Source organism: Danio aesculapii, chromosome 25, assembly GCF_903798145.1.
Source record: "Danio aesculapii chromosome 25, fDanAes4.1, whole genome shotgun sequence".
NCBI classification, from domain to species: domain Eukaryota; kingdom Metazoa; phylum Chordata; class Actinopteri; order Cypriniformes; family Danionidae; genus Danio; species Danio aesculapii.
This window is the reverse complement of record NC_079459.1, coordinates 34,429,592-34,445,378: the sequence shown is the minus strand read 5'-3', so window position 1 is coordinate 34,445,378 and position 15,787 is coordinate 34,429,592. Positions and strand designations below refer to the sequence as shown.

At 36.6% G+C, this 15,787-nt stretch overlaps 1 protein-coding gene across 1 annotated transcript in view; it reads right to left on the bottom strand.

Moving 5' to 3' along the window:
• si:dkey-82f1.1 (DENN domain-containing protein 2A) overlaps positions 1-15,787 on the bottom strand; it is an 87,195-nt gene that overhangs the window by 51,060 nt on the left and 20,348 nt on the right. The gene's annotated exons all lie outside the window — the stretch shown is intronic.

Here is a 15,787-nt window from a genome sequence, read left to right as displayed (position 1 = left end):
AACTTGTCAAATTTACTTCATTTTTAAAGTAAAGTCAACTTGTCGCTTTTAAGGTAATAAATGTACTCACTTTTTAAGTTAAGTCAACTTGTCGCTTTTAAGGTAATGATTTTACTCAATTTTTTAGGTAAACTGAACTTGTCGCTTTTAAGGTAACACATTTATTCACTTTTTTAAGTAAAGTAAACATGTCAAATTTACTCAATATTTAAAGTAAAGTCAACTTATCGCTTTTAAGCTAACACATTTACTCACTTTATCAGTAGTCAACTTGTCAAATTAACTCAATTTTCAAAGCAAAGTCAACATTTAAAGTAAGAAAATGACTTAAGTAACTAATCACTTTTTGCACTACACGCAACACTATGTAATATAAAATACAACATTCATTAAATGCAATAATAAATATTTAAAAAGCACGATATTATCATGGAGCCACCACTGGGCACTGCAATAAAGCACATTACAAGTGGTTAAGAAATATTGTAGATTTATTACAGTCATCTATTCATCAAATCCTCAAGACACAGGAGTGGACTCGGTCCTGGAGGCTCCATGACTCACAACCCAAACACAAAAGACTACAGTCAGTGTTTACAGTAGACCAGTTACTGTAGTGACAAACACACACATCTGCAACAAACAGACACTATTTTTTTGCTTCATTTAAGAAATAATCACCATAACTGTTAATCTCATATCACATTATAAATGATAGAAAATGTTCACTTTCCAGGCTTGGAAAATCTTTATAAAACGATGGTGCAAAATGTATGTGTTTTTATTTTATTAACTTTATTTTTTTATATTAGGTTAATTAGGCAAGTTTGGTTAATTAGGCAAGTCATTGTTTAACAGTGCTTTGTTCTGCAGACAATCCAAAACAAATATTATTTAAGGGGGCTAATAATATTGACCTTAAAATGGCTTTTAAAAAATTAAGAACTCCTTTTATATTACTCGAAATAAAACAAATAAGACTTTCTCCAGAAGAAAAAATATTATAGGAAATACTGTGAAAAATTTTCTGAATCTGTTCAACATCATTTGGGAAATATTTAAAAATTCACAGGAGGGCATTTTCGTATTAATGATGAACTTCATTTGAATATATCATTGGATGAAATTTATAACAGAATAAAACCATGAGAATTACCAGCATCAACTCTTTTCATCTTCTGATTACTCAAAAAACAACCCAAATTTACAGTATGAAATCTACACATCGCTGTCTAACTAAAATAACTTAAACATTAGAATATACAAACTCAATTTTTAGATTTCTGTTTTATTTTTCTTGCATAGTGGCTCATTAATAGTGATACATATTTGTGTTTATCAATACATTTCGATCCCAAAAGTGTGTCAAAAAACTTTAAGTTAAGAGAATGTAAATTCTGGCTCATTAATTCTGTAAGAAATATGACTGATATTAGTTTATTCTGCACAGGGAGCTCGATAAAACCTTAAAGGGGACCAATTATGCCCCTTTTTACAATATATAAAATAAGTCTCTGATGTCTCTAGAGAGTGTGTGTGACGTTTCAACTCAAAATAAGAATAATTACTAATAACTAATAATGTTTTCTAACTCTCTGAAACTGACCCTTGTAGGCTTTGATCCTAATTGTGGCGTTTTGGTGACTGTCGCTTTAAATGCAAATGAGATTGTGCTCATTTTCAGAAGAGGGCGGAGCTACAAATGCCTGTGTGTCAGCATAGAGGCAGATTAAAAAACGAGACTAACATTCTATGCTAATGAGGGAGAGATGGTCAATAGTGGGCTGGGCTTTTCTCCTCTGATGACACATACAAAGGGAGAATGTCAATCAAAGTGTTTCTGCAGACTGCTCTAATCAAGTGTGATCACAAAAAAATACAATTAATACCTATTTATCATTAGAAGCTGCATATTTTCACACACTGCTGCTGATTTTTGCATATTAGCCCCTCTTTAACATCTGAGAAATAAAACTAAAACTGTTTAATGTCCTGCTGTCCAATCAGCTGACGGCATCAGCTCAGGAGGCGGGGCAGGTTTTTTATTGGTTGTAACAGATGGTTGACTTTCTCCAGGTCATTGTAGAAGTGGATTTATCTCACAGAGGTCACAATTAACAATAGCCAGGAGGACAAAGAGTAGAAATTAAGGTTATAAACAACACAAATACTGCCAGATTCACTTTCTGTGGCTCTATATGCTGATTTATGGGGCTGAATGTTGAGTTTATGTTTGCTCTGTAATTAATACAATGCCTATGTGTTAATCTTTGGTGCCGTTTTTAATACAGACAAGACTTATAGTTTGTTTGAGCTGGTTTATAGCTTTTCAATGCTGTTGTATATGTATATATTCCGGCTATAATGGATTGTTGGTGTTTCAGCTCAAATTTTGGCTCTTCCTTTTGCATTCCTGTGCATGTTCAGAAAGAGGAGGAAGGAGAGTCGAACACTGATGCTGCTATGCAAACATGTGACTACACACACACACACACACACACACTCTCTCTTACATGCATGCACACATCTGAAAATCATTTAGGGCTGCAGGTCAGCTGAGAGCAAAAGAGATGTAGAAAAAAGGGCAAACTAACGAAGGATAAACTGAAAGAATGAAAGAAAACAGCCAGATCTTTGCTGAACAATATATTTTTGATTCTATATATTGGTTTTACAGATTAAATTAAGCTATATATTGGAGTACAATGGTATATAATAATAATAATACATGTAAAAATATTTAATAATTATGATCATAGTTGGAGGGTGAACAAACTCCAGGGTTAGGCTAATATATGCACTGCCCTTTAATGCGTTTAAAAAGATTTGTGACCGACAAAGAAGAGGTTTTAACACAAGAACTGCCCATCAACAAACGTCTATTATATTCAACACGCACATTACATTATTTTATTAAACTAACCCACTGATCTGCACTACCGGTCAAAAGTTTGGGATCAGTTTATTTCAGTTTATTTAATTATTAATTTTATATTTTTGAATTAATTAAAATTATTCTGCTCATCAAGGCGGCATTTATAAAATATAAAACATTTTTTAATTGTTAAATACTTATTTGTTAAATATTTATTCATTACTTACTGTATGAGGTTTCAAATGAAATTATTACTCTTTGTTGCTTTTATTACTATTAGTACATTATTAATAATAATTAATATTATTATTAAAATTAGAGAGGGCGACGCAGTGGCGCAGTAGGTAGTGCTGTAGCCTCACAGCAAGAAGGTCACTGGTTTGAGCTTTCAGAGCTGATGCGAACTCCAGTAATAAACAGCGCTCGTTAGTGCAAAGTGCGGAGTTGGACTGTTCCATTCTTGTGTGGAGGGGGACTTTAAATTTGACTGACAAACTTACAATAGCTAAAGTGTCGTGTTAATCATCAACATTAAATTACATTCATATTACGCCTTACACCCGTTACATGTTTTCAATGCAGTTTTTTTTCTTTGCAGCTATCTCCGTGGTCTCTGGCCAGGGGGAGGCTAAGCCTTTCCCAGCCTTACACACGCTCTGCCTATGATTATGATAAATTCATTATTTTATATATATTTATAGAGCAAACTTAAGAAGGGTACACTGTAAAAAAAAATTAATAATGACAAAATGTGAAGACAGGGCGACGCAGTGGTGCAGTAGGTAGCGCTTTCGCCTCACAGCAAGAAGGTCGCTGGTTCGAGCCTAGGCTGGGTCAGTTGGCGTTTCTGTGTGGAGTTTGCATGTTCTCCCTGCGTTCACATGGGTTTCCTCCTGGTGCTCCGGTTTCCCCCACAGTCCAAAGACATGCGGTACAGGTGAATTGGGAAGGCTAAATTGTCCGTAGTGTATGTGTGTGAATGAGTGTGTGTGGATGTTTCCCAGTGATGGGTTGCGGCTGGAAGGGCACCTGCTGCGTAAAACAAATGCTTGATAAGTTGGCGGTTCATTCCGCTGTGGCTACCCCAGATTTATAAAGGGACTAAGCGACAAGAAAATGAATGAATGAAAAAGTGAAGACAACAAATATTTTAAGTTGCTATAATTTGAATATATATAATAATAATAATTTGAATAATATATAATTTGAATAAGTTATTCAATAGTTCACTCTCAATCTCTCAAATAAGTCACTCTCAATCGATCTGCCCTCCCCCAGACTGACAGCTTCACCAACCTACCATACACCTGTCTGTCTATCTGTGAGTGCGTGTGTGTGTCACTTTATATATAATTTGAATAAGTTTATCAGCTAAACCTTTTATGTCACACAAAGTTTAACTTAATATTTTTAGTCAGTTTGAATGACGTAAGTTGAGCTGACTAGAAAAGTTCATTTGATTCAACTAAAAAAATTAAGGCAGGAAGAATTTTTTACAGTGTAGACTGATGATATTTTATATATGTTTTGTCCTATTTGGGAAACTTGTACCATGGTATTATAGATGAAAGCTTTGACTATATCATAGTTTATCCATCAGAGAATCATAAATTATAAAAACAACAACAAATGTAAATAAAAAAACACCTTAAAGTTGTATTTAAGCGTTACTTTTTGTTGTCTTTTTATTTATTTGTTGTATTAATTATTTTATAATTAATTTTAATCCACAATGTAATTAAATTACATTACGTTATGTGGGAAATATTAATTCATTCATTTTCCTTTGGCTTAGTCCCTTTATTCATCAGGGGTCGCCACAGCGGAATGAACCTCCAACTTATCCATTATATGTTTTACACAGCGGATGCCCTTCCAGTTGCAACCTAGTACTGTGAAACATCCATACACACTCAATCACACACACTCTCACTACAGCCAATTTGGTTCATCCAATTCCCCTATAGCGCATGTGTTTGGACTGTGGGGGAAACCGGAGCACCCGGAGGAAACCCACGCCAACATAGGGAGAACATGCAGACTCCACACAGAAATGCCAACTAGTCCGGCCGGGACTTGAACCAGTGACCTTCTTGCTGTGAGGTGAAAGTGCTAACCACTGAGCCGCCGCGTTAATATAATTATCTAATGTAATTTATTTTAATTTGAGCTTTTTTTTCCAAAAGCAGTCAGGTCTTCAACAGTTTACCACCCACAATTAAGCATGATTTACATGAATTGCTAAGCAAAATAAGAGTCCTTACCACACCAAAGTGTGAAACTCCAAGCAAAACAACGCTCTCATTATTACTCTTGGCTGACGCTCAACAAAAACCACCAACAATGCCAAGAAATATTTGCCTGCAGACATATCAACACACACACGCACACACTGCAACCGAAAGACACCAGAGGCAAGAGTGCTACAAAAGTGAACAGAAGTCAAACGATGTCAAATCAATATCAAATAAAGAGCCAGGGCTTGGGAATGCCAAACAGTACATAGCAGAGCAGAGATTACATTCAGAAAGACAAAATAAGTGAACAAATAGGCCACATGAATTATAAATTAACATGTGTAAATAAATGCATTAAAAATGGTTAGATTAATAAATCAATAAAATTTTGAAAAACAACAGACACAGAAAAAACTGAATATATAATAAACACAAGAATACACAATATAAATACCATTAATATAAATTAATAAAAATAACTTTTAATAGAACAATAAAAATTAAAATAAAACACCAATGTGAGGACATTCTATGATTTAGTTGCCTTTATGACACAAGAGGAAGGTAGAGATTTAGATAAAAATTTAAGTAACAATTCAAGCACTTATAATGGCGCCTATCTCATTTTACATCCCTAATCCTACCCAATAGGCTACATAAACACAACTTCTAACTTACTATTAATAAACAGCTAATAGGTACTTTGTTTAGGTAAAAGTCTTAGTTAATGGTTTGTTAGTAGCGTGAATTGTATATAAAAGAACGTGACGGAGATTTAACATGATCGCTGTACGTGCGTGTCGAAATAGCACAATGCTAAGCTTTACGTCATGCTAGCGGTTTTTGTTTTGTTTTTAATACGGCCGCTGCAGTGAGGGCAGAATGCTGGGAATGTGGGCTAACGCTTGAGCTTTTGCGCATGTGGAAACATGTGCGTTATATACCAGCTCTGCTTGAGTCTTGTGGACTTTGTCATATTTCCGTTTGCTAGAACAAAAAGGCCAGACGCTCACGTACCACACTCGACAATCCCCCGGCTAAATGCTAACACCTGTGAAGACTGTCCATGATGGCTTGAAAACACACCGGAGCGCTTAACACGTATTCTACTTGCTGCTTTATAATTCCTGCATCCATTAAACCACGGAGAAGAGTGAAGTAAGAGGCCACAGAGAGATTCAGGACAATGCAGTAACGTTATACAAAGGCGATAATCTCATATCGTAATATAAGCAGTGTTGGGGGTAGCATTATAAATAACGTGAGTTACGTAGTATTACTTTTCGGAGTAACGATTAAAGTAACGCATTACTTAAAAAGTTGAGTAATATTTTAGTTACTTTAAAAAAAAAACAATGCGATTAGGGGCGACACGGTGGCTCAGTGGTTAACACTGCCCCCTCACAGCAAGGACTCTTATTTTGATTAGCAATTCATGTTAACCATGCTTAATTGTGGGTGGTAAACTGTTGAAGACCTGACTGCTGTTTGAAAAAAAGCTCAAATAAAAAAAAAAAAGACATTAAATAATTATATTAACGCGGTGGTTCAGTGGTCACCTCACAGCAAGAAGGTCGCTGGTTCGAGTCCAAACACATGCGCAATAGGGGAATTGAATAAACTAAATTGGCCGTAGTGTATGTGTGTGAATGTAAGAGTGTATGTATATTTCCCAGTACTGGGTTGCAGTTGGAAGAGCATCCGCTGTGTAAAACATATGCTGGAACAGTTGTCGGTTCATTCCACTTTGGCCACCCCTTACTAAACCGTAGGAAAATTAATGAATTTTGATTTCATGCAGACTTCAACAACAACAGGAGCTAATGTGAGGTCAACACGAGTATAGATGTACATGTTTTCTGTGTGAAGTACTTATTCAACTTGCCAAATCCCAGCAAAAGAATGTCGATTCGTTACATTACTGTACATAACAGCATTATATATGTGGAACGATGTGTAAAAATGTGACTGTGTTTATGTGTGTGTGTGTGTCAAGGCTCTTGCAAATGAAAGACCATCTGTGTTTAGCTATAAATCTTTTTGGGGGTTTTTTTTCTGATCAAGCCAAACCCTAGCGTGGAGCTGTAATGTAGGAGAGTTTTATCTGAGACACACGGAGAGTTCTCATCAACACACACACAAATTTAAATAGTTCCTTCATCTAAAAAAGACAGCTCACGAAAAAGATCATTTACTGAAACACTCAAGTGGTTCAAAACATTTATGAAATTCTTTCTTCTGTTGAACACAAAAGAAGATATCTTGAAGGAAGCTGAAAACCTGTAACCATTGATTTGCATATGTAGGAAAAACAAATACTATGGAAGTCAATAGTTACTGGTTTTCAACATTCTTCAAAATATCTTCTCTTGTGTAAAAAACTTTTAAAGGTTTGAAACAACTAAAGGATGAGTAGAGAGGATATTTTAAAAAAATGTTGGAAACCAGTAACCATTGACTTTCATAGTAGGAAAAAAATATTCTATGGAAGTCAATGGTTACCGGTTTTCAACATTCTTCAAAATATCTTCTCTTGTGTAAAAAACTTTTAAAGGTTTGAAACAACTAAAGGATGAGTAGAGAGGATATTTTAAAAAAATGTTGGAAACCAGTAACCATTGACTTTCATAGTAGGAAAAAAATATTCTATGGAAGTCAATGGTTACCGGTTTTCAACATTCTTCAAAATATCTTCTCTTGTGTAAAAAACTTTTAAAGGTTTGAAACAATTAAAGGATGAGTAGAGACAATATTTTCAAAAATGTTGGAAACCAGTAACCATTGACTTTCATTGTAGGAAAAAAATATTCTATTGAAATCAATGGTTACCGGTTTTCAACATTCTTCAAAATACCATCGTTTGTATTTTACAGTAAAAAGAAACTCGTAAAAGTTTGAAACGAGTAAAGGATGAGTAGAGGAGATATTTTAAAAAATGTTTGAAATCAGTAACCATTGACTTCCGTAGTAGGAAAAACAAATAATATGTAAGTCAATGGTTACCAGATTTCAACATTCTGTAAAATGCCTTCTTTAGTGTTTTGCCGTAAAAAGAAAATCAAGGTTTGAAACAAGTAAAGGATGAGTAAATGATGACGGAATTGTGATTTTTGAGTGAACTGTCCCTTTAACTCCGTGTTTCTCCTCCTCCTCACAGCTGCTTCTCATAAAACCTGAGGGCCCTCAAGCCGATGACATCATGCTCTCTGTACGTCTCCAAAACACAGAGATAAATGTGTGATTTCCACGGAGAGACAGACAATACTGTGAGTCCAAAGCCAAACGCAATCACATTTACTCTCAATCTACAAACAGCAGAGACTGAGAGCGTGTGGATTCCTCTGACACAAACAGGAACACACTCAACTGCTCTGCCAAAATAACTCAGATACTTGCTAATTAAAGGGACAGTTCAACCAAAAATGAAAATCTACTCACTATTTAATCTCCCTCAAGTGGTTTCGAACTGTTATGAGTTTTTTTTTATTCTGCTGAACACAAAAGATGTTTTGAAGAAAGCTGAAAACTTGTAACCGTTGACTTTCATAGTAGGAATAAAACAAGCAAATAATATGGAAGTCAATGGTTACAGTTATTCAGCTTTCTTCGAAATATCTCCTTCAGTGTTCAACAGAAGAAAGAAACTCAAACCAGTTTGAAACAAGTAAAGGATGAGTAAATAATTACAGTTTTCTTTTTAGGGTGAACTAAAATTTTAAAGAAACACTGAAATTTGAATTTTGAGTAAGGATTGTCACAACACACACTCTAGGGACATCAGAGACAGCTCACTCAAAACTGAACAATTTCTCACAAATTTTATCATTAACTCATTCTTAACTACTCATAATCATGCATGTTCATCTATTAAGTGTTTATATTGAAAAACAATAGAAAAGTGTTGCATCAAAATGCAGTGTCTGCATCAAAATAAACAGTTTAAACAGATCATGAGTACTCAAAAATGAGTTAATGATAATGTACCACTTCAAGTAAAGTCATGATGTAAAGATACGTCATGAGTAGGTCATATATATATATATATATATATATATATATATATATATATATATATATATATATATATATATATATATATATATATATATATCTATATACTGTATATATAGTAACCAAAATGCCCCCAGCAATCTTTGAACCCAGTGAACCTTTGAACCTTTCACAATACTGTGAAAAAAAGTGGTTACTTTCCAATGCAACCTAAAAGCAACCAAATATCAGCATCTAATAATGTTACAGCTTGACGTTGTGTGGACGTTACCACTATGACGTCTGTCAGACGATAGATTTTAGTTGCTATACCTCACAAATAAATGTCAGTATTTGATGTCAATATGACGTTGGTTTAAGATGTTATTTTGGTCACTTTCCAACACAATCTAAAAACAACCAAATATCAATGTCATTTCATGATATTGGATGTTAAAATAACGTTGTCCTTAGGCGCTGACTAGACATTAAATTTTGGTCACCTGACGTCACGACCTAAATCTAACCTAATATAATTGTCTTTGTTAATATTAAAGGGCACATAGGTTACCCCTTTTTTCATATTTAATATAAGTCTTTTGTGTCCCCAGAATGTGTCTGTAAAGTTTCAGCTCAAAACACCCATCAGATTATTTATTAAAGCTGTTTGAAGTGTCTATATTATAGCTGGATAAAAGGTTTTGCTGTTTTTTTGTACTGGCCCTTTAAGGCTAGTCCTCCCCGCCCACCGTTCCCACATGCCTGTCAGCAATCGCCGCCCTCGGCTGCCTCACACACACACACACACACACACACACAGAGAGACAGCGTGTTAAGCTTTGCACTCATTTTGCACGCATATGTGACATGATACTGGTAATCTTCACTGCTGTATATAGAGCTGTCATATTAATGTACAAAATAAACCTGAATTAACGTCCACAAACCGCGATTGAAGCGTCTGCATTTATAATTGTTCTGACACGCGGCTGTGCTGATGAAGTAAAGCTGAAGTAAATCGCTGTAATTCATTACACACATGCTCTGTTTTAAAACATTTTAAACTTGTAAAACTCACTCTTGATCACATTTGATGATGATTGATGATCCTAGCGAACTGAACAGAGCTTTTATTCCCGGCTGCTTTGCGCTCGTCCTGTCTTGTTGATATGATTATACACGTGACTATCGGGACATGTTAATACGCGCAGCTGTCAATCAATATTGATGGGTGGGTGGGTCGCACTCCTACTGCTCCAATTGGTCCACCGTTTTTATGTTGTTAAATTAACAAAAAAAAGGCCTGGGTGAGTTTATTTCACCCCAATATGACAGTTTATACACCATATTTACACACATTTCTGTCCAAACAGCTTGAAAAGTAGATTTTTCACCATAGGTGCCCTTTAATGCCTAATATTAGTGACGTTGTGTGCCTGCTGGGATGATGATTCAGCAATTTTTAGGGGTTATCTCTAGTTTGTCTCTGTGTCCTTTATATAAATTACAGAGATCGATGTTTCTCCAAGTCAAAAAAATTGAAAAATTATTTAGATGTGTAAAATGTGGATATTTTTACAGAAAAACAATATAAGAAATGCCACAAAACTCACAACAAAACAATTTTTAAAAGTCATATCAACAAGTCAAAAGTCTTGTTTCATTCTTTTTTTCTGCTTAGTTCTTTATTTATTAAGGGTCGCCACAGTGGAATGAACCATCAACTATTCCAGCATGTGTTTTACGCAGCGCATACGCTTCTAGCCGCAACCAAGTACTGGGAAACACCCATGCACACTCATTCACACACTCACACACTGTGGCCAATTTAGTTTATTCAATTCACCTATATGTGTTTGAAACCGGAAAACCCGGAGGAAACCCATGCGAACACGAGGAGAACATGCAGACTCGACACAGAAATGCCAACTGGCCCAGCCTGGACTCAAACCAGCAAACCTTGCTGCAAGGTGACAGTGCTAACCGCTGAGCCACCGTGCCACCACTTAATATTTTTTATTCATTGCTTTTCAACAAAGATAAAATACACAGAGCAGCTTTAACAATAAACATGAGGAAAAAAATGTAAAAATAAATTAAATTCAAATAAATTAATTAATTAGTTAATTGAAATAAAAAAAAAATGCTGTAAAACAAAACAAAATTAAAAGTAATTTTCCCCCTGCAAAATCCTGGAGGGACTGACATACACTCAAAAAAAGACTTTTGCTGCTTGTTCAAGCTACTTCTTTAAAATGAGTTGAAACGACACAATACTTAAGTTTATTTTTAGGGAGAACTTAATTGTTTTATGTTTGATCCACTTAAATTTGTAAAAACAATTAAGGTAACTTAATTGATTTGTGTTGAGACAACATGAAGGAATTGTGTGCAACCCCGCATTTTTTACAGTGTTTACAAAATTGTGTGTACTTGTGCACAACATGTTAAATTTACAGCTATGCCATTGTTATCGTGTTGTGGGAGAGGACAAGCTTTAGACAGGAACAAATCTGAGTCTGCAACAAGAATGAGACAGGAAGTAGAGAGGATACGACACACAATTCATATGTTCCTGCACCCCTATCAGTATCTTACAAAAATATCTTCACTGTGAGCTGTTGTGCATTGAATCGCAGCTACAGCAGGAAAAATAAGTGTTGAATCACCATTTTTCTCAGATAACATATATCTAGAGGTGCTGTTGACTTGAATTTTCTTCGTATGTTGGTAACAACCAAAGAAATCCATATATGCAAAGAAAAGAAATCGAATTAGTTTATAAATGAAGTTCTGTGTAATAAAATGAAATGACGCAGGGAAAAAGTACTAAACACATGAAGAAAGGGAGGTGTAGTTTAGCAGTGAAAGCCCAGACAGCAGCTGAAATCTCTCAGTAGTTCTTCAACAACCCTCTGCTCTTCCTCAGTGTAAATGAATATCAGCTACTTCAGTCCAACATCTACATTAGCAAGAGGATGAAGATGAAACCATTTCAGCAAGACAATGAGTACGTTTACATGGACACCAATAATTCGATTTTAATTCGATTAAGACAATACTCAAATTAAGAGTCTACCATGTAAACAGCCATTTTTGAATCATTTAATTCGATTAAGTTCATAATCGAACTACAGAGAAATGGAATTAAGACACGTGGAGTATGCCGATTTTAGTCGCATTACTTAAATGCAGTACAGACATGTAAACACCGCAGTCAAACTATTACTGTCATGTACGACTTTTCGTCACGTTTTGCAACAGGATTGTCTATACACATATGGTTATCTGACATTATCTGCATCTACCTAGTCAGTGAAGGACCACAGACACCGGCAATGCGAAATGCTGAGGGTTTTTTTTCTCCCATTCAGTGTGCGGTATGAACTTCCATTAAAACAACACTCTTCCAGCAGTTCATAGTTGCATCCAATGTCTCGTTTGTCAGAGGGCATGTATGAAATGTTTCTGAATGAAAGTGAAAGTGCCGAAATGCATTTCAAGAGTTCACACTTAGCTGATAATCAATAAAGCGTATTTGGCATGCTGTCCCGGGATAGAGCCCTGAGCTCGTAATATCCTCGAGCCCGGGGCTCCCTCCCGTTAGAAGGGCGAGAGGGAAGTTCGAGCTCAGGTAGGTCTCGAGAACTCCCCTGCTTGTCGCCGTGTGAGAAGTGTAAACTAAAGTTGTTTTAGGTGATAATTGGTTTAGTCGACTGGCTATGGTTTGTTTTTGGACAGTGGGAGGAAACCGGGGAACCCGGGGGAAACCCACACAAACACGGGGAGAACATGTAAACTCCGCACAGATACACCAACCAGCCCAATAAGAGGTTAGACCAGCGGTGTTCTTGCTGTGAGGCAACAGTGCTTGCCACTGGGCCACCGTGTCGCCCTATCAGAAAAGGGGTAGGAAGTAGGGGTGGAAGGGAGGGAAGCTTCAAGACAAAGAAAACTGTAGTGAAAAACTCTGGTTACTTATAATGCTTCCGTAATCGTCTAATGGATCAGATTACGGAGCTAATGAGGAGCCAGCCGTGTTGATCATAAGCACATGATCCTCTCGAAATTAGTTTATAAATATACCACACTTAAAGTCGTCAAATTAAAAATGAAACACCCGAAATGACATAATACTCTGGAGGATACGTGGATAGTGTGGTGACGCAATGGTTAATCAAATGGTGTGTTATTACATAACATCTTATTATTGTCTTAATTAGACTAAGGCAAATAATTCGATTACTGATGTCCATGTAAATGTAGTCAATGATCTGAAACACATCCAAGGAAACTCTCAGGTGCTTTCAGAGAAAGAAAATCAAGCTTTAAAATGGCCCAGTCAATCACCTGATCCGAATCCAATAGAGAATACAAATTAAAGCTCAGATTTGATAGACGAGACTCAAAGAACCATCAAGATTTTAAGACTTTGTTGAAGTCTGTGAGAAACTCACACCTGAGCAATGCCTGTGACTTCATTCTCCATATGAGAGGCGTCTTTAAGCTGCAGCACCACTAAAGTCTTTTATAGAAAATATTAAATACGTTTCATTTCAGTAGTTCAGTTCTTTCTCCTTGTGTCATTCCATTCTTATTACACACAACTCATTTTTCAGATTTTTTAGCTTTGTTTTATTTTTGCGTTTGTATTGTTTTAATTTTTACCAAAATCTGCTTCAATTCCATGTCAACAGCTCCTTTAGAAATATTATTCCTATGAAAAAACATGACGATGTGTTCAATACTTATTTTTCCCTCTGTATGTTCCCTGTTGTTGCAGTGTCTGGATTGTAAAATAAAGAGACAATAATGCTCCACTACCTTATTGTTAATGATACACTACACACGGAGGATGATGAAGCCTGTTTACATTTGCTAGGGTCAAATAAGCACAGTGAATTTAATGGAAGATGTAATTATGGTTTAAAGACGGAACCACATGACCAACCGCGCGACACTTCATGCCCCGGAGACCTCGAGGGAGAAAAACGGCACGACAAACTGTTATTTTCTTGTTTATGCAAGCATTAGCTGAGGGGCCGACATCGTGGACTGTTAGTCACACAGGAAGGAGATAACAGGAAGTGGAATCATGGAGAACAAGACCCCAGTAATCTCTCATGTGTCTCCTTTGGGGTTTTTGAAAAGGATCTCAGTAATGTCTCACAGTGTGCTGAGATATTATAGTCTGCATTTAAATTCTAGCAAGTTATCCTACATTTGCATGCTGGAAAAATTAGGAACACTTTAAAGTCCCTGTGAAATCAATCAAAGTTTTTTAGATGTTATTATCAGTATGTATTAAGGATATCTACCGGCCACTTTATTAGGTACACCTTACTAGTACTGGGTTTGACCTTTTTTTGCCTTCAGAGCTGCTTTAATCCTTCATGGCATAGATTCAAGGTACTGGAAATATTCCTCAGAGATTTTGCTCCATATTGACATGATAGCATCACACAGTTGCTGCAGATATGTCAGATGCACATCCATGATGCCAATCTCCCGTTCCACCACATCCCAAAGGTGCTCTATTGGATTGAGATATGGTGACTGTGGAGGCCATTTGAGTACAGTGAACTCATTGTCGTGTTCAAGAAACCAGTCTGAGATGATTCGCGCTTTATGACATGGTACGTTATCCTGCTGGAAGTAGCCATCAGAAGATGGGTACACTGTGGTCATAAAGGCATGGACATGGTCAGCAACAATACTCAGGTAGGCTGTGGTGTTGACACAATGCTCAATTGGCGCTAATGGGCCCAAAGTGTGCCAAGAAAATATCCCCCACACCATTACACCACCACCACCAGCCTGAACCGTTGACACAAGGCAGGATGGATCCATGCTTTCATGTTGTTGACTCCAAATTCTGACCCGACCATCCGAATGTGGCAGTAGAAATGGAGACTCATCAGACCAGGCAACGTTTCTCCAATCTTCTATTGTCCAGTTTTGGTGAGCCTGTGTGAATTGTAGCCTCAGTTTCCTGTTCTTAGCTGACAGGAGCGGCACCCGGTGTGGTCTTCTGCTGCTGTAGCCCATCTGCCTCAAGGTTGGACGTGTTGTGTGTTCAGAGATGCTCTTCTGCAGACCTCGGTTGTAACGAGTGCTTATTTGAGTTACTGTTGCCTTTCTATCAGCTGGAACCAGTCTGGCTGATGAGAAACGAGCAGTTGGACAGGTGTCCCCTATAAAGTGGCCAGTGAGTGAATAAGCTAGTGTTGTTACAAAACAGTGACAAAATTTGCATTTAGAAGATATAAATCTGCTATAAACATCCAAAGCTTGCAGTTTGTCTCCTCTGCCTGAATGGATCATGATTTTTTTTCCACGTCACCTGATACTTCGGTTTCTCATTAAGTCTTCCAACCAATCGAATGCTTTCTAGTGTGTGCCATGCCACGCCTCCTTTTTCTCATTGGCTTTTCATTTGATGCGCTTGAGCTCAACCACTCTCACTGGCAGAGCTGTGATAAAAACAAACCTCAATTGGCTGTTTTTCAAAAGGGGAGGAGCTACTCTGTCCCACCCCCTCTTCATGTTTCAGTTGAGATTTCGTCAAACATCTAATAAAAAATGCACAAAGCAAAGATAAAAGCTAAGATACACTAGGTAACAGAAATGCGAAATATCATCTGACTGAGTTGAGATTACGTCAAAACATCGACTCAAAATACTC